This window comes from Musa acuminata, chromosome BXJ2-10 (assembly GCF_036884655.1).
Source record: "Musa acuminata AAA Group cultivar baxijiao chromosome BXJ2-10, Cavendish_Baxijiao_AAA, whole genome shotgun sequence".
Lineage (NCBI taxonomy): Eukaryota > Viridiplantae > Streptophyta > Magnoliopsida > Zingiberales > Musaceae > Musa > Musa acuminata.
Genome location: NC_088347.1, coordinates 18,650,427 through 18,666,740, shown reverse-complemented (window position 1 = coordinate 18,666,740; position 16,314 = coordinate 18,650,427).

Below are 16,314 nucleotides of genomic sequence, written 5' to 3'. Positions count from 1 at the left end.
GCGCTTAGACGCAATCTGCGCTTAGACGCAAACTGCACTTAGTTACAAACTGAGAATTTGCTTTTGCATCATAATAGTTTTTGAACGAACGCAGCCTTCGTTTTTTAATCGCTGTAAGATTTCCGCTGCACTAATTCACCCCCCCCCTCTTAGTGCTCTCGATCCTAACAGAAACCCGTTTCGGAAATGATATCAAAAGTGCTTCACTTGAAGTAAATGTAATAAGTAATTAAAACAGAGAACAATAGTAATAAAGAGAAGAAAAAGAGTGCATACTAAATTTATAGTGGTTTGGTCGTTATGACCTACGTTCACTCCTGATTCCTCTTCTGTTGAGGCTACCAACATACACTAATGGTTTTCATTCAATGGACAAAGATCAACTACCCTCTTATAACTCTTTTTCCTTTTCATAAGTTTAGGATAAGCCTCACGCCTCTCTTAGAATGATTATAAAGCTAAAAAAGGATTAGGATACTTAGCACTTTTATAATCCAAAATCTTAAGACTTTTGTTCACACTTTCGTGCTCTTTTATGCAGGAAATAATGAGGTATTTATAGGCTCCAATGACTTAAAAAATGAAGCCAAAAAAGTATTTCATCCTGGGTTTCCGGGGTATTGGCGGTACCACCGTTAGTATTGGGCAGTACCACCGCTAGTACTAGGCGATACTACCACATGCAGACTGACACTAGACGGTACCACCGCCTAATAAAGCCTCGGAGACTGGGCTCTAGCGGTACCACCGCTTGATAGGGTGGTACCATCACTTGACAACATTAACTACCGGTGGTTCCACCGCCTAAACTGTAGAAAAATTTAGGGGGCGACATCACATTCAAATTTTTCATTGATGTGTTTGTCATCGTGCGAAGATTAGTGCACAAAAACTACAAAACTTAAAACCGTATATATTAAAGATTGTGTTACCTAGGAAGATCGTATAAATCCTTACAAATATCTAGGAGAGGGTGAAGGAGGTCAAGCATCCTATTCTCTAGCAGTGATTCACACAGTAGGGCTACAATGATACTCCTCAAAACCCCAGGCCTACTATTTGAGGGGGAGAATGGGAGAAGAATACGAGATGGCAACCCAAAGAGGCTCTCTAGCCTATGAACCATTGGTTCCCTCCTATTTATAGAGGTCTCCTATCAACTTAACCATAATGGATCTTGTCATATTAGGTATTGGATCTTTATCCAACTACCTAAGCCTCTTAGATTAGTGGATCTCTATCCAATAGTCTCTCATTGGCTCTTATTTGATCTCATCTATATGATCCAATAATTCATGGGTTTATTGGATATCTAATAAGATAGGGGTTTCAGCGGATATCTTATATTTGAACCTCTACTCATCGCAATGCCTACCATATGTGTGTGACCTCTAGGTCCAATATCGAGCTGGCCGTGAGTCATATCTGCTAGAACTCTTAGCTCAGTGAATTATTATCTTAATAATTCACTCGACCCATCGATTACATACGTACTAGGCCACTACGCCGTAGCCCCTAGACGATACACAGGAATCCAATCTATTAGATATGTCTGTCCTCAGTTACCATATACCTATAGTCCCTTATCCATCTAATATCCTAGAGACCGTATATCGGGAATGGTACTGTCATACCCATATGGTTTCTACTCGAGTCTCGCTCTAATCGGATTCTCCCAGAGAACTCTTTCTCTCTCAATCTGAATGACCATAGTTAGGGATTTATTTAAGCAAAAATACATGTGATATTCCTCTCATGATACCGAGAGTGAATAATCCTCTATCGGCACTCAATAATCCTCGTAAGGTTGGCCACCACTCTAGATAATCGATTGTGCTAAATCTGAAACCTCCAGACCTATAAGTTCGATATCAAAGAATGAAGTACTTATACAGGACATCCTTGATGTCTCAAGTCTAAGTACCAGAAATACCACTGAGACTATAAAATCATTGTCTGACAATAAGGCATCATCAACAATCCAGCATTTCGTAAGCGGATAAATTAGTAAACTCATTCTTCAATGAACACTTGTATTGTATCCCTAGTGTCCCCACATGAGCAGCTATGAGACTAGCTACATCCATCATATAGACGGGTATACAACACACTAGTCTGTTCGGTTATCTCGATCTCCCTCTCGAGTAACCTATGACCGAGATTATTTAGGATCTGTGTTTATAGGTGAATCAGTTTCAGTATCGTGATCTCATCATGATCCGATTCTCATTGCATATATCCATAGACATTACAATATATATATACATATATGCAATAACCAATATAAAGTGATAAATGTCAAATAATATAATGAGCAATAAGACCGTGTGTCAAGTTACACGTGATAAGGGTAAAAATGGCAACGCGCCACGTCAGCACGCCAGGTAGACACACTGCCCGAGGAGGCAAGCATTGACGCAGACTCGACATTTGCCGACGTCACCAGCCCTCAGCCGATCACCTCAGCTTTGACCCCGTGCGCTCGGCCGAGGCACAGGAGCACACCGACCGAGGCTCGCCCATACCCTGCGGCAACCCGGTTCTCCATGCGACCCCAGTGGCCATGTCAGACGCCACATGAGGTATTGTCCTGCCCCTGCAAGCGGGCACGTCAGGTAACATCAAAGCTCATCTATAAATACCCCCGAGTTCTAAACGAATAGAGGGGAGACACTCCGAACACATTTGAGGAACTCATTCAGACACAAAACACTCAGAGGCTCTTCTTCTGCCTCATCCACAATCCCCTCCACATCTTTCTCTAACTTGATCGTCGGAGGGGTCGGGCCGAGCTCCTGGCCCGACCTGTGTGCGGGTGCGAGACGGTGTTGCCACTTCCTGAAGCTACGGCGGAACTGTCTCCCGACCTGAACCGCCGACCCGACCTCCCGACCCGAGCCACCGACCCGAAGCACGGTGCTAGGCCGACGGGAGACCCCGAAGAGCTGCGCCCGAGATCCCCGACATCCGGACCCCAGAACCAAGCCGCGTCGGCCCCGAGGCCACGGCTAAAAAAATTACTTACCGTAACAGATTGGCGCTAGAAGGAGGGCCCGAATGTCGAGGGATCCTCAGGCTGACCCTGACAACCTCCCCGCGACCCCTGAACACGGCTGGCATTCAGTGGACAATCCAGATCTGTCTCCGCCCGAGGGCGCTCCGTGCGTCCCCTCGCCGGTGTCGTCCGAGGCTTTTCACGACCTCGCTCGACAAGTCCGAGCTCTAACGGATATGGTGCAAACCATCATCCCGCTCGTCTCTCAACCGTCACCCCCGCTTATGACTCAACCGCTGCGGCAACGAGAGCCGCCCGCTTGGGCCCACATGATGCTTCCGGAGTCTTCCACTTCCCCTCGGGCTAGACCGACCCCACTCGAGGATCCAGCGAGGACAAACCCGAACGACGGACTGGAGCCCGAGGTGCTGTCTCCGGAATCAACAGACTCCCTGCGAGCCCAGTTATGTCTTCTTAGTCAGCGGCTCGACGAGCTGGAGAAGGAGCTTCGCAACTCAGAGGGAGAGCCCGGCGTGGACACACACCGAGGTTCTCCATTCGCACCATAGATACAAGATCACGTCGTTCCCCCGAACTTCCAGCTCCCTTCTCTGGACTCATACGACGGCGCCACTGACCCAGCAGATCATGTCGTCGCTTTCCGTGCCCAATTGGCGCTGCATGGAACGTCTGACGCTTTAATGTGCAGGGCGTTTCCCACAACCCTGAGGGGTCCAGCCCGCACGTGGTACGCCGGCCTGAAGACCGGAACAATCAGTTCCTTCGGCCAACTCGCCAAGGACTTCGAGCTCCACTTCGCAGCCCATGCCCAGCCGAGGCACTCCGCGGCACTACTCCTCGGACTCAAACAAAGAGAGGACGAGCCCCTCTCATGCTTCGTGGATCGCTTTACTACGCAAATCCGGAGCTTACCGGACACTCACCCCTCTTTGTTGGTGCAGGCGTTCATGGTGGGCTTGCGACCTTCCAGACTCTGTTGGTCCCTCGTAGAGCGACTCCCCACCACAATACCAGATATGCTCCAGCGAGCCAATCGGTACATCAAGGCGGAAGCTTGGGCGACCGCAAGAAAGAGGAACGACTCTGGGCGATGGGCCCCGTAGCAGCGGTCAAGCACCCACGTTTGCTATCCGGTGTAATCCTCGCGCCAGGAATCTAGCCTCTTCCTCAGTTTCTCCCAAGCGAAGGCTACATGTTTCCCTGATCGCCTCTCGGCTCACGGTTAGCTTCGGCCTAACCCAACTCCTTTTTGCATTCGCACCTCTCGGCCACACACTGCCGAGTTCCCTTCAGACCGGCCCGGCCGCCTGAGCGGTGTCACTCGGCCGCCACCTGCTTGCGCCGAGTCTACCTCAGCGCGGCTTGCGCGCCTGAGCGGTGTCCCTCGGTCGCAGCTTGCCTGCACCGAGCTCCTCGGCCATATTCACTGCCGAGTCCATCTTAGGGCGGCTTACCCATTAGGGTCTCGCCCCTCGGTCGCGGCCTGCCTGCACCGAGCACCTCTGCCGCTCGTTGCCAAGAACCACCTCGGCGCGGCCAAATCGCCTGTCGTGTTCCTCGGCCGCGTGGTGCCCGAGGCCGCGTCCTCGCGTCCTGACCGCCTGATCGTGCTACTCGGTCGCATGGCCCTCGCAACCACGCCTGCGCGGTCACCCCGCCTGCGTCGTGCTCCTTGGCTCCATGTTCCCGAGACAGACCAGCGCCGCCAGGCCACCTGCGTCGTGTCCCTCGGCTCCATACCCCCCGAGACACGCTTATTTGGCCAGCCTGCCTGCACCGAGCACCTCGGCGACTCTCTATCGAAATCCCACCTCATCGCGGCCTGCCCACCTGAACGGTGTCCCTCGGTCGCAGCATGCCTGCACTAAGCACCTCGGCCAACCGTTGCCGAGATCCACCTCGGCGAGGCCCGACCGCCTGTCGTGTACCTCAGCCGCATGGTGCCCGAATCCACGTCCTCGCGTCCTGCCTGCCTGCGTCATGATACTCGGTCGCATGGCCCTCGCGACCACGCCTGCGCGGTCACCCCGCCTGCGTCGTGCTCCTTGGCTCCATGTTCCCGAGACAGACCAGCGCCGCAAGCTCGCCTGCGTCGTGTCCCTCGGCTCCATACCCCCCGAGACACGCCTGCGCGGCCAGCCTGCCCCCGTCGAACCCCTCGTCCCTATCCACCTGGGTTACCTCCCTCGGCCGCAGTCTGCCTGCGCCGAATGCCTCGACTCCATTCTTGTCGAGCCCACAACCTCGGTCGCATAATGCCTGAGGCCCCCTCGGCCGCATGGTGCCCGAATCCACGTCCTCGCGTCCTGCCTGCCTGCGTCGTGCTACTCGGTCGCATGGCCCTCGCGACCACGCCTGCGCGGTCACCCCGCCTGCGTCGTGCTCCTTGGTTCCATGTTCCCGAGACAGACCAGCGCCGCCAGCTCGCCTGCGTCGTGTCCCTCGGCTCCATACCCCCCGAGAAACACCTGCGCGGTCACCCCGCCTGCGTTGTGCTCCTCGGCCCTCGGCTCTGCGCCATCCCGAGACCACACATGCGCGGTCACCCCGCTTGCATTGTGCTCCTCGGCCCTCGGCTTTACGCCATCCCGAGATCACACATGCGCGGTCACCCCGCTTGCATTGTGCTCCTCGACCCTCGGCTTTACGCCTCCCGAGATCACACATGCGCGGTCACCCCGCTTGCATTGTGCTCCTTGGCCCTCGGCTCTACGCCATCCCGAGATCACATATGCGCGGTCAACCCGCTTGCATTGTGCTCCTCGGCCCTCGGCTCTACGCCATCCCGAGATCACACATGCGCGGTCACCCCGCTTGCATAGTGCTCCTCGGCCTTCGGCTTTACGCCATCCCGGACACACCTGCGCGGTCACCCTGCCTGCGTTGTGCTCCTCGGCCTTCGGCTTTACGCCACCCCGAGACACACCTGCGCGGTCACCCCGCCTGCGTTGTGCTCCTCGGCCCTCGGCTCTGCGCCATCCCGAGACCACACATGCGCGGTCACCCCGCTTGCATTGTGCTCCTCGGCCCTCGGCTTTACGCCATCCCGAGATCACACATGCGCGGTCACCCCGCTTGCATTGTGCTCCTCGGCCCTCGGCTTTACGCCTCCCGAGATCACACATGCGCGGTCACCCCGCTTGCATTGTGCTCCTCGGCCCTCGGCTCTACGCCATCCCAAGATCACACATGCGCGGTCACCCCACTTGCATTGTGCTCCTCGGCCCTCGGCTCTACGCCATCCCGAGACCACACATGCGCGGTCACCCCGCTTGCATTGTGCTCCTCGGCCCTCGGCTCTACGCCATCCCGAGACCACACATGCGCGATCACCTCGTTTGCATTGTGCTCCTCGGCCCTCGGCTTTACGTCATCCCGAGATCACACATGCGCTGTCACCCCGCTTGCATTGTGCTCCTCGGCCCTCGGCTTTACGCCTCCCGAGATCACACATGCGCGGTCACCCCGCTTGCATTGTGCTCCTCGGCCCTCGGCTCTACGCCATCCCGAGATCACACATGCGCGGTCACCCCGCTTGCATTGTGCTCCTTGGCCCTCGGCTTTACGCCATCCCGAGATCACACATGCGCGGTCACCCCGCTTGCATTGTGCTCCTCGGCCCTCGGCTTTACGCCTCCCGAGATCACACATGCGCGGTCACCCCGCTTGCATTGTGCTCCTCGGCCCTCGGCTCTACGCCATCCCGAGATCACACATGCGCGGTCACCCCGCTTGCATTGTGCTCCTCGGCCCTCGGCTCTACGCCATCCCGAGATCACACATGCGCGGTCACCCCGCTTGCATAGTGCTCCTCGACCCTCGGCTCTACGCCATCCCGAGATCACACATGCGCGGTCACCCCGCTTGCATTGTGCTCCTCGGCCCTCGGCTTTACGCCCCCGAGATCACACCTGTGCGGTCACCCCGCCTGCGTTTTGCTCCTCGGCCCTCGGCCCCGATCTCCCCGAAACTGCGTCCGCACGGCCAACCTACCTGGAGACAGAAGCCATGCATCGGACTCCCACGGCGTGACAACCGACGCATAGCTCCTTTCGGGGGGGGAATATGATAAGGGTAAAAATGGCAACGCGCCACGTCAGCACGCCAGGTAGACACACTGCCCGAGGAGGCAAGCATTGACGCAGACTTGACATTTGCCGACGTCACCAGCCCTCAGCCGATCACCTCAGCTTTGACCCCGTGAGCTCGGTCGAGGCACAGGAGCACACCGACCGAGGCTCGCCCATACCCTGCGGCAACCCGGTTCTCCACGCGACCCTAGTGGCCATGTCAGACGCCACGTGAGGTATTGTCCTGCCACTGCAAGCGGGCACGTCAGGTAACATCAAAGCTCATCTATAAATACCCCCGAGTTCTAAACGAATAGAGGGGAGACACTCCGAACACATTTGAGGAACTCATTCAGACACAAAACACTCAGAGGCTCTTCTTCTGCCTCATCCACAATCCCCTCCACATCTTTCTCTAACTTGATCGTCGGAGGGGTCGGGCCGAGCTCCCGGCCCGACCTATGTGCAGGTGCGAGACGGTGTTGCCACTTCCTGAAGCTGCGGCGGAACTGTCTCCCGACCCGAACCGCCGACCCGACCTCCCGACCCGAGCCACCGACCCGAAGCACGGTGCTAGGCCGACGGGAGACCCCGAAGAGCTGCGCCCGAGATCCCCGAGATCCGGACCCCAGAACCAAGCCGCGTCGGTCCCGAGGCCACGGCTAAAAAAGTTACTTACCGTAACATCATCACTCATGTGATTGGCTTACAAGGCACCTATGACTAGCAATCTCCCACTTGACCTAAAGTCAATCGCTTATGTGTATGATCCCTATCAAACCCCTATGACGCTCAAAGATAATTTGAGACAACGGTTTTGTCAATGGATCTGCGATGTTGTCTTCGGATGAAACTCTTTCCACTACTACATCTCCTCGGGTCACGATCTCTCTGATCAGGTGAAACCTCCTCAGAATACTTCTGATGAGACCTGGGTTCCCTCATTTGAGCAATCACCTCGTTGTTATTATAATATAAGAGAATTGGCTTATTGCTGCTCAGCACAAATCCCAAATATATGATGAACTTCGTCATCGAGACTCCCTCCTTTATTGCCTCTGCTACAGCAATGTACTCTACCTCTTTAGTCGAGTTAGTAGTAGTATCTTACTTAGAACTCTTCTAGCATACTACTCCTCCATTGAAGGTGTACATATACCCCAAATTCGACTTACTATTATCGACATCAGATTGGAAACTCGAGCCCGTGTAACCTTCAACCCTGAGGCTACTATCTCCATACACTAGTAAAAGATCATTAGTCCTTCATAAGTACTTAAGGATATACTTTACTACTTTCTAGTACTCTAAGCTTGGATCCGCTTGATACCTGCTTGTGATACTCAGAGCATGCACTATATCGGGCTGGTACATAGCATGACATACATGAAAGACCCTATCGCTGAGGCATATGGTATCCTATCCATGTTCGCACTTTCTTCAGGAGTCTTTAGGGACATACTCCTAGAAAGTGATATCCCATGTCTCCTCGGTATGAGACATCTCTTGAAAATTTTCATGCCAAATCTTTTGACAATGATATCTATGTACCTAGATTGGGACAAGCTAAGCATCCTCTTAGATCTATCTCTATATAACTGAATCCCCAAGATATAAGATGCTTCTCCTAAATCCTTCATGGAGAAGTGTCTAGATAACCAAGCCTTTACTATGGATAACATTCCTACATCATTCCCAATAATCAAGATGTCATCCACATATAATACTAAGAAGGTGATAATGCTCCCACTTACCTTTCTGTATACACAAGGCTCATCTTTGTTTTAACGAAGTCATAAGATCTAATTGCCTTATCAAATCTTATGTTCCAACTTCGGGAAGCTTGCTTTAGTCCATAAATGGACCTAAGCAAACTATACATCTTATTTGGGTAGTCCTTGGACATGAATATTTGAAGTTGTATTACATACACCTCCTCCTCAAGGTTGCCATTGAGGAGCACAATTTTCACATTCATCTGCCAAATCTCGTAATCATATACTGCAATAGCCAATAGAATTCGGATGGATTTTAGCATGACTATGGGTGAGAAGGTTTCGTCATAGTCAACACATTGTCTTTGATGATACTCCTTAGTCACTAGCCTTGCTTTATAGGTTTCTACCTTTCCATCTATTCCGATCTTCTTTTTAAAGATCCACTTGCAAACGATGGATATAATACCCTCGGGTGTATCTGCTAGTCATAAGTGCCCAACAAGCCAATCATGTGAGTAATAACACGTGTGACTTGACATAGATTTTTTTTGCTTATTATATTTTGACATTTATCACTTTATATTGACTATTGCATATATGTATATATATACATTTATCACGATAATGAGACTGATTCACCTTTAAACACAGATCCTATATAATCCCGGTCATAGGTTACTCGAGAGGGACATCAAGATAACTGGATAGACTAGTGTGTTGTATACCCGTCCATATGATGGATGCAGTTGGTCTCATAGCTGCTCATGTGGGGACACTAGGGATATAGTACATGTGCTCATTGGAGAATGAGTTCACTAATTGATTTGCTTATAGAATACTGGATAGTTGATGATGTCTTATTGTTAGACAGCGATTTCGTAGTCCTAGTAGTGTATTTGGTCCTTAGACTTGAGACACCAAAGATGTCTTGTATGAGTACTCCATTCTTTGATTCTGAACTTATAGGTTTGGATATCCCAAATCTAGTACAACCAGTCATTTAGAGTGGTAGTCGACCTTACAAGGGCTATTGAGTGTTGATAAAGGATCATCCACTCTTGACCTCATGAGAGGAATATTCTATTTGTTCTTACTTAAACAAATCCCTAGCCAGGGTCATTTAGATTAAGAGAGAAAAAGTTCTCCAAGAGAATCCGATTAGAGCGAGACTCTAGTAGAAATCGTATGGGTCTGTCAGTACCATACCCAGTATACGGTCTCTAGGATATTAGATGGATGAGAGACTATAGGTACATAGTAACTGAGAATAGATAGGTCCAATAGATTGGATTATCTTGTATCATTTGGGGATTACAGCGTAGTGGCCTAGTATGTCCGCAATTGATGAGTCGAGTGAATTATTATAGAGATAATAATTCACTAAGCCAGAAGGAGTTCTGACAGGTATGACTCACGACCAGATCGATATTGGGTTTAGAGGGTCACACACATATGGTAGGCATCGTCGCAGCCCTTTTGTGTGGATCATCGCTAGAGAGGAGGATGCTTGACCTCCTTCACCCTCTCCTAGAGATCTGTAAGGATTCAAGGATATACGATTTCCCCAAGTAACACAATCTACTCTATACACAGTTTTATGTTTCACGGATTTTTGTACACCAATCTTCGCACGATAACGAACATCTCTTTGGGAATATAGGATTTTATTTTTTGTTCTTTCGCTGCACATGTGATGTCGCCCCCAAGATTTTCCAACAGTGGTATCAGAGCTAGGTTGTTCGTATGATAGATTAGTTTTGAACTGCGTATGTTGTGTTTTGGAGAAACTTTTGACGTCAAAATCATTGACGCAAAAGCAAGGAAGGGCAGCAACAGTTGCTACCCCTGATCTACGTGCGTGTAGCCGCAGGCAGGCAGCAAAGCGTCGGTGCATGTGCAAGTGTTGTGCCTGCAGCAGCCGGCACATGTGCAAGCGTTGTGCCTGTAGCAGCCGATCGACGACCTACTTGTAGTAGGCTTGCGGCCGGTGGGGTTGGCAACCCGCAGGTAGAGGCGCCGTGGGGCAGCGACGCCTGCAACCGCTTCTCCCGAGACTGTCATGTGGTGGTACTACCAATCTAGGCGATGGTACCACCCAGACATAGTCTCCCAGGTGGTGGTATTGCCCAGCCCAGGCGGTGGTACCGCCAGGGCCTAGAAAACTCAGGATGTGACCTTTTTAGGCTCTAAGTTTGAATCAACTTGAGGTCTATAAATACCCATCTCATCCTTGGTTAACATACAACAACTGAGTACACAAATAAGGCAAAATTCTATTGTATTCTTGAAAGTTCTCCTCCTTTAGCCTAAGTGTTTAAGAATTCTATTTTAGGAGGAGTAAGTGGGGGTGTAAAGGTTCTCTCCTGAACCTGTTAAAAGGATAATCAAGTTGTAAGGGTACTTGATCTTCGCCCATTAAAGGAAGATCGTTAGTGGATGCCAGTGGCCTCGATAAAAGAGGAATCAATGGAGTGGATGTAGGTCACGATGACCGAAGCACTATAAATTGGTTTGCATTTCTATTCTGGCTATTTACCTTCACTGCAAACTATTTACTTGCTTTACATTCATTACACTCTTCTATATACTTTCAAGTTAAATATATTTTCGAGATCGATTTTTATCGTACGAAGTTTCTCGAATTGATGTGATTTATCCACTGCACTAATTCACCCTCCCCACCCCCCCCCTCTTAGTGTCGACTCGTTCTTAACAATTGGTATCAGAGCCAGGTTATTTCTCATTTGGTTTAACACCTAAGAGAAATGACTCTTTTCGGCTTTAAAGAGGGCTTTTCTATCGTTCGTCCTCCTATGTTCAATGGGATGAACTACACTTATTGAAAAACTCGAATGAGAGTTTTCTTGCTTTCAATGGATTTAAATTTATGGAATATTATCGAAAGCGGTTTTCAAAAGTCTTCTACTCCAATGAACGAATAGAATGATTTAGAGAAGAAAACTTTTTCTTTGAATGCTAGAGATATGAATGCTCTATTTTGTACTTTGAGCAAAAATGAATTCAATCGGATTTCTACTTGCGAAACGACTTTCGATATTTGGCACACTCTTGAAATCACACACGAAGGCACGAATATAGTTAAAGAGTCTAAAGTCAATCTTTTAATGCATGATTTTGAACTTTTTTGAATAAAGTCAAGTGAAACCATTGTTGACATATACACCCGTTTTACGGATGTCGTCAATGGTTTAAAAGCTCTTGGAAAATACTTTTCTAATTTTGAACTCATTAACAATATCTTTAAGATCTCTGTCTACAAATTGGGAATAAAAAATAATGACAATACAATAGACAAAGGATTTAAATAAATTTTTGCTTGAAGAACTTATCGGGTCCTTGATGACCTGTGAAATGACTTATGTGGCATTTGATGAATATGAGAACCACCTTCCAAAGAACAGGAAGGATTTGACACTTCGAACAATAGAATATCACTTGAGTGAAGACTCAAGTGATGATGATGATGATGACCTTGAACTCCTCACAATAAAGCTTAAAAAATTCTTAAAACAAGAATAAAAAAATAAAAATAAACTTAAAAAGAACGCAACTGCTTGCTATGAACCCAAGAAGAAGGAAGCACTTTGGGACGAAACAAGTACATCCGAAGATGAGGAGCAAACCGATGAAGACGAAGTGGCGAACTTCGCTTTGATGACTCTCGACAATGAGGTAAAAAACTCAAACGAAACTCCCTTAGTTTATTTTGAAATAACTTATTCTTTTCATGAGTTATTTTTTAATTAGTTAGTAAAAAATAAAAAAAAATATGTAACAATTATCATGCTTCTTTTTCTAGTGATTTTATTAAAAATTAAAAATTTAAGCAAGATATTTCCATGTTAACTCCTAGTACATGAAAAGTTAGATTCATTTAAAAAGAAAGATACTTTATGTTTAATGAAATCATGCTTGATGTTTTAATGATGTAATGAAGTAATAATGTGTATCTTGATGATTTCCATATTGATTTTTGATTTTGATTGAAAATGCTTTTTGTTCAACGAAACCATGCTTGATGATTTGAAATCATACTTAATGAGTTTATAGTTTAAAAATATGCATGTTATACATTGAAAACTTGAAATCATGTTTTGGTATCATGCATACTCAAGTAATGATATTTTAAAATTTTTTATTGTTTTAGTATCATGCCCAAAGTAATGATGCATAATGATCATGCTAAATGAGTTTAATTGTCGAAATTATGCATGATAATTCTTATGATTTATGGATTATCGATCTTTGCCGTAATGAAAGTTCTTTTTCATTTTAAACATTGATGCTTGTTTTTATTTGACATAAAAATTTGGAATCAAACACATAAAAAGGAAAATGTATTATCATTGGAATCAAAATGATAAATCAAATCGCTTGTTTAAATGAACTTGAGCTATCTTTAATCTTATAGGAATCTATCTATATTACTTTCATTGAATTTTTTGAAAAGTGATTTTGGATTCCTTTTTGTATGATTTGTTTTAATAATGAGATGTATTTTATATGAAATATTCATTTCTTGATTCACGTATGATTTACTTGTCTAAGAGAATATTTATTTAAATGAATCTTGATTCTTGATATTAATAATTTGAGATTTATTTGAATCAAGATATCTTATTTGATCTCCTATGATTCTATTCATTATTTATTAAAAAAGAGATTTGTCAAGAGGAATCATTCATGAATTTGATTTTTCATATTAATATCCTTTATGTCATGATTTTTATATGACTCTTACGATTTTCTTGGTATTTTATTTAAAGAGGAGATTTTTTTAATCATGATTTTTTGAATTATAACTTGAGATCTTTCATTAATATATAAATCATAACCTTGACAACTTGAGATTCTTATGAATCAAGATTGTTTAATATATTTCTTCTTTTTGCTATCTAAAAGAATCATAATTTGTCTCTTGATATTCATAATTTGTCTTCATGAATTGTATACCTCATAACCAAGTTAATTTTTCTTGATATATTTCATGTGATGATTTGATGAATGATGAATGTTTGGTACCAGCAATCATGAAGTGATAAATGCTTAAAAAAAGTTAATTTAATGTTTGGTATCATGAATGCTTTAGTATCAAGAAAATTTCATGATCAAATTATTGATTTAATGTATGAAGTGATAAATGCTTAAAAATTTTAATGTCTTAGCATCATGAATGTTATGCCTAAAATAATATATCATGGATGCTTGAGCATCATATATGATATGCCTATAGTGATGATTGATTTATTTGTATCATGCATGAAGTAAGGATGCAAATGTAAGGGTTTAAAATTATGCATATTTTAATTTGAAACTATAATGATGCACAAACATATTGAAATAAAATTGATACTTTACATTTGTCATAATTTAAAAATTGATGAATTACGGAGGTCAACTAGTCGATTGGGCAATAGGCCGCAAGAGAGGACGATGCACCAAAGAATTGGACGAAGCATTGATGAACCAATGACATACCAGACAACATGATTCAAGCTTTGTAATAATTGTCTAGACTGAAGTAGGTTTTATTCGTGTAGGATTAACTACGATAGTGATCAAGGCATAAAGCAAAATGAACTCCTAGAGTCAAGAACGAGATTTTGTTGGGAGTTCGAGAGTTCGACGGAAGTTCTGCCAGAATTGACCAAGAAGTCTAGGAGCTTGTCGAATAAGCTCGTCAGAACTCGCTAAGAAGATCGTCGTGAAGTCTAGGAGCTTGCCGGGAGTTCGTTGGAACATTACCGAGAGATTATTAGAAGTTCGTCAAAAGATCACCGAAAGAAACCAAGACTAACCGGACAGGATTTGCTTAGTGTATGCCTTATAATTTATAGTAAGTACATAATTGAGATTAGAATTATGCCAACCCAATTAGGGGCCAGTTGGGCCCATATATGGGCTGTGTTGGGCCAAGTGAAAGGCCCAAATAGTGACATAATAGGTGGCACCATCGTGGCATAATTTTTGAGACTATGTCAGGCAGTGGTACCGCCCAGACTCGGTCTCTGAGACTGTCAAGCGGTGGTACCGCCTAGACATAGTCTCCCAAGTGGTGATACCGTCAGACTAGGTGGTGGTACTACCTAGTGTCAGTGTTACAGGCGGTGGTACCATAAGGACCTGGGAAACTCGGGATGAGACCTTTTTAGCTCAAGTTTGAATAAACTTGAGGCCTATAAATACCCCTCTCATCCCTGGTTAACATACAACAACTGAGTACACAAATAAGGCAAAATTCTATTGTAATCTTGAGAGTTCTCCTCCTCTAGCCTAAGTGTTTAAGAATTCTATTTTAGGAGGAGTAAGTGGGGGTGTAAAGGTTCTCTCCTGAACCTGTTAAAAGGAGAATCGAGTTGTATGGGTAGTTGATCTTTGTCATTTAAAGGAAGATCATTAGTGGATGCCGGTGACCTCGACGGAAGAGGAATCGGTGGAGTGGATGTAGGTCACGATGACCAAACCACTATAAATTTGTTTATATTTCTATTCTTTCTATTTACCTTCATTGTAAACTATTTACTTGCTTTACTTCCACTACACTCTTCCGTATGCTTTCAAGTTAAATATATTTTTGAGATCGATTTTTATCGTACGAAGTTTATCGAATCGATGTGATTTATCCGATGCACTAATTTACCCCCCCCCCCCCTCTTAGTGCCGACTTGTTCCTAACATAACTGAGTTAGTGAGATTACCTCCTAATCTTAACTCAACTTAAGGTCTAACTATAATAATTAAGAAACTTAAACAAGTAATCTTTGTCCGGTATGTCGATTGTTCTTTTGGCGATCTTCCGGTGAACTTCTCGATGAACTTTCGGTGAACTTCCGGCGAACTCCCGATGAACTTTCAACGAACTCTCGGCGATCTTCCAACGAATTCTCGGTGAGCTTCCGGTAAACTTTTGGCACATCGTCTGAATCTTCAACGTATCTTTCGATCTTTGACTCTAGCCCAACATTTGCTTTATGCCTTACTACTATCATAGTTAATCCTGCACACTTATCTCAACATATAGATTAGATCAAACACTTTACCAATTGATTTCATCATCAAAATCTGAGATTCAACATTTATACAATAAGCAATATAAAGTGATAAAAATACCAAAATATAATAAGCAAAAAGAATGTGTATCATGTCACATGTGTCATCACTCATATGATTGACTTGCAGAGCACCTATGATTAGCAATCTCCCACTTGACCTAAAGTCAATTACCTATATCCGATCCCCATCAGACTCCTGTGATGCTCAAAGACAATCTAAGACAATGACTTTGTTAGTAGATCTGTGATATTATCTTCGGATGGAACTCTTTACACTGCTACATCTCCTCAGGTCACGATCTCTCTTATTAGGTGGAACCTCCTCAGAATGTGCTTAGACTTCTGATGAGACCTAGGTTCCTTCGCTTCAGTAATCGCCCCGTTGTTATCGCAATATAAGGGAATCGACTCCTCGTTGCCCGACACGACTCCTAGAT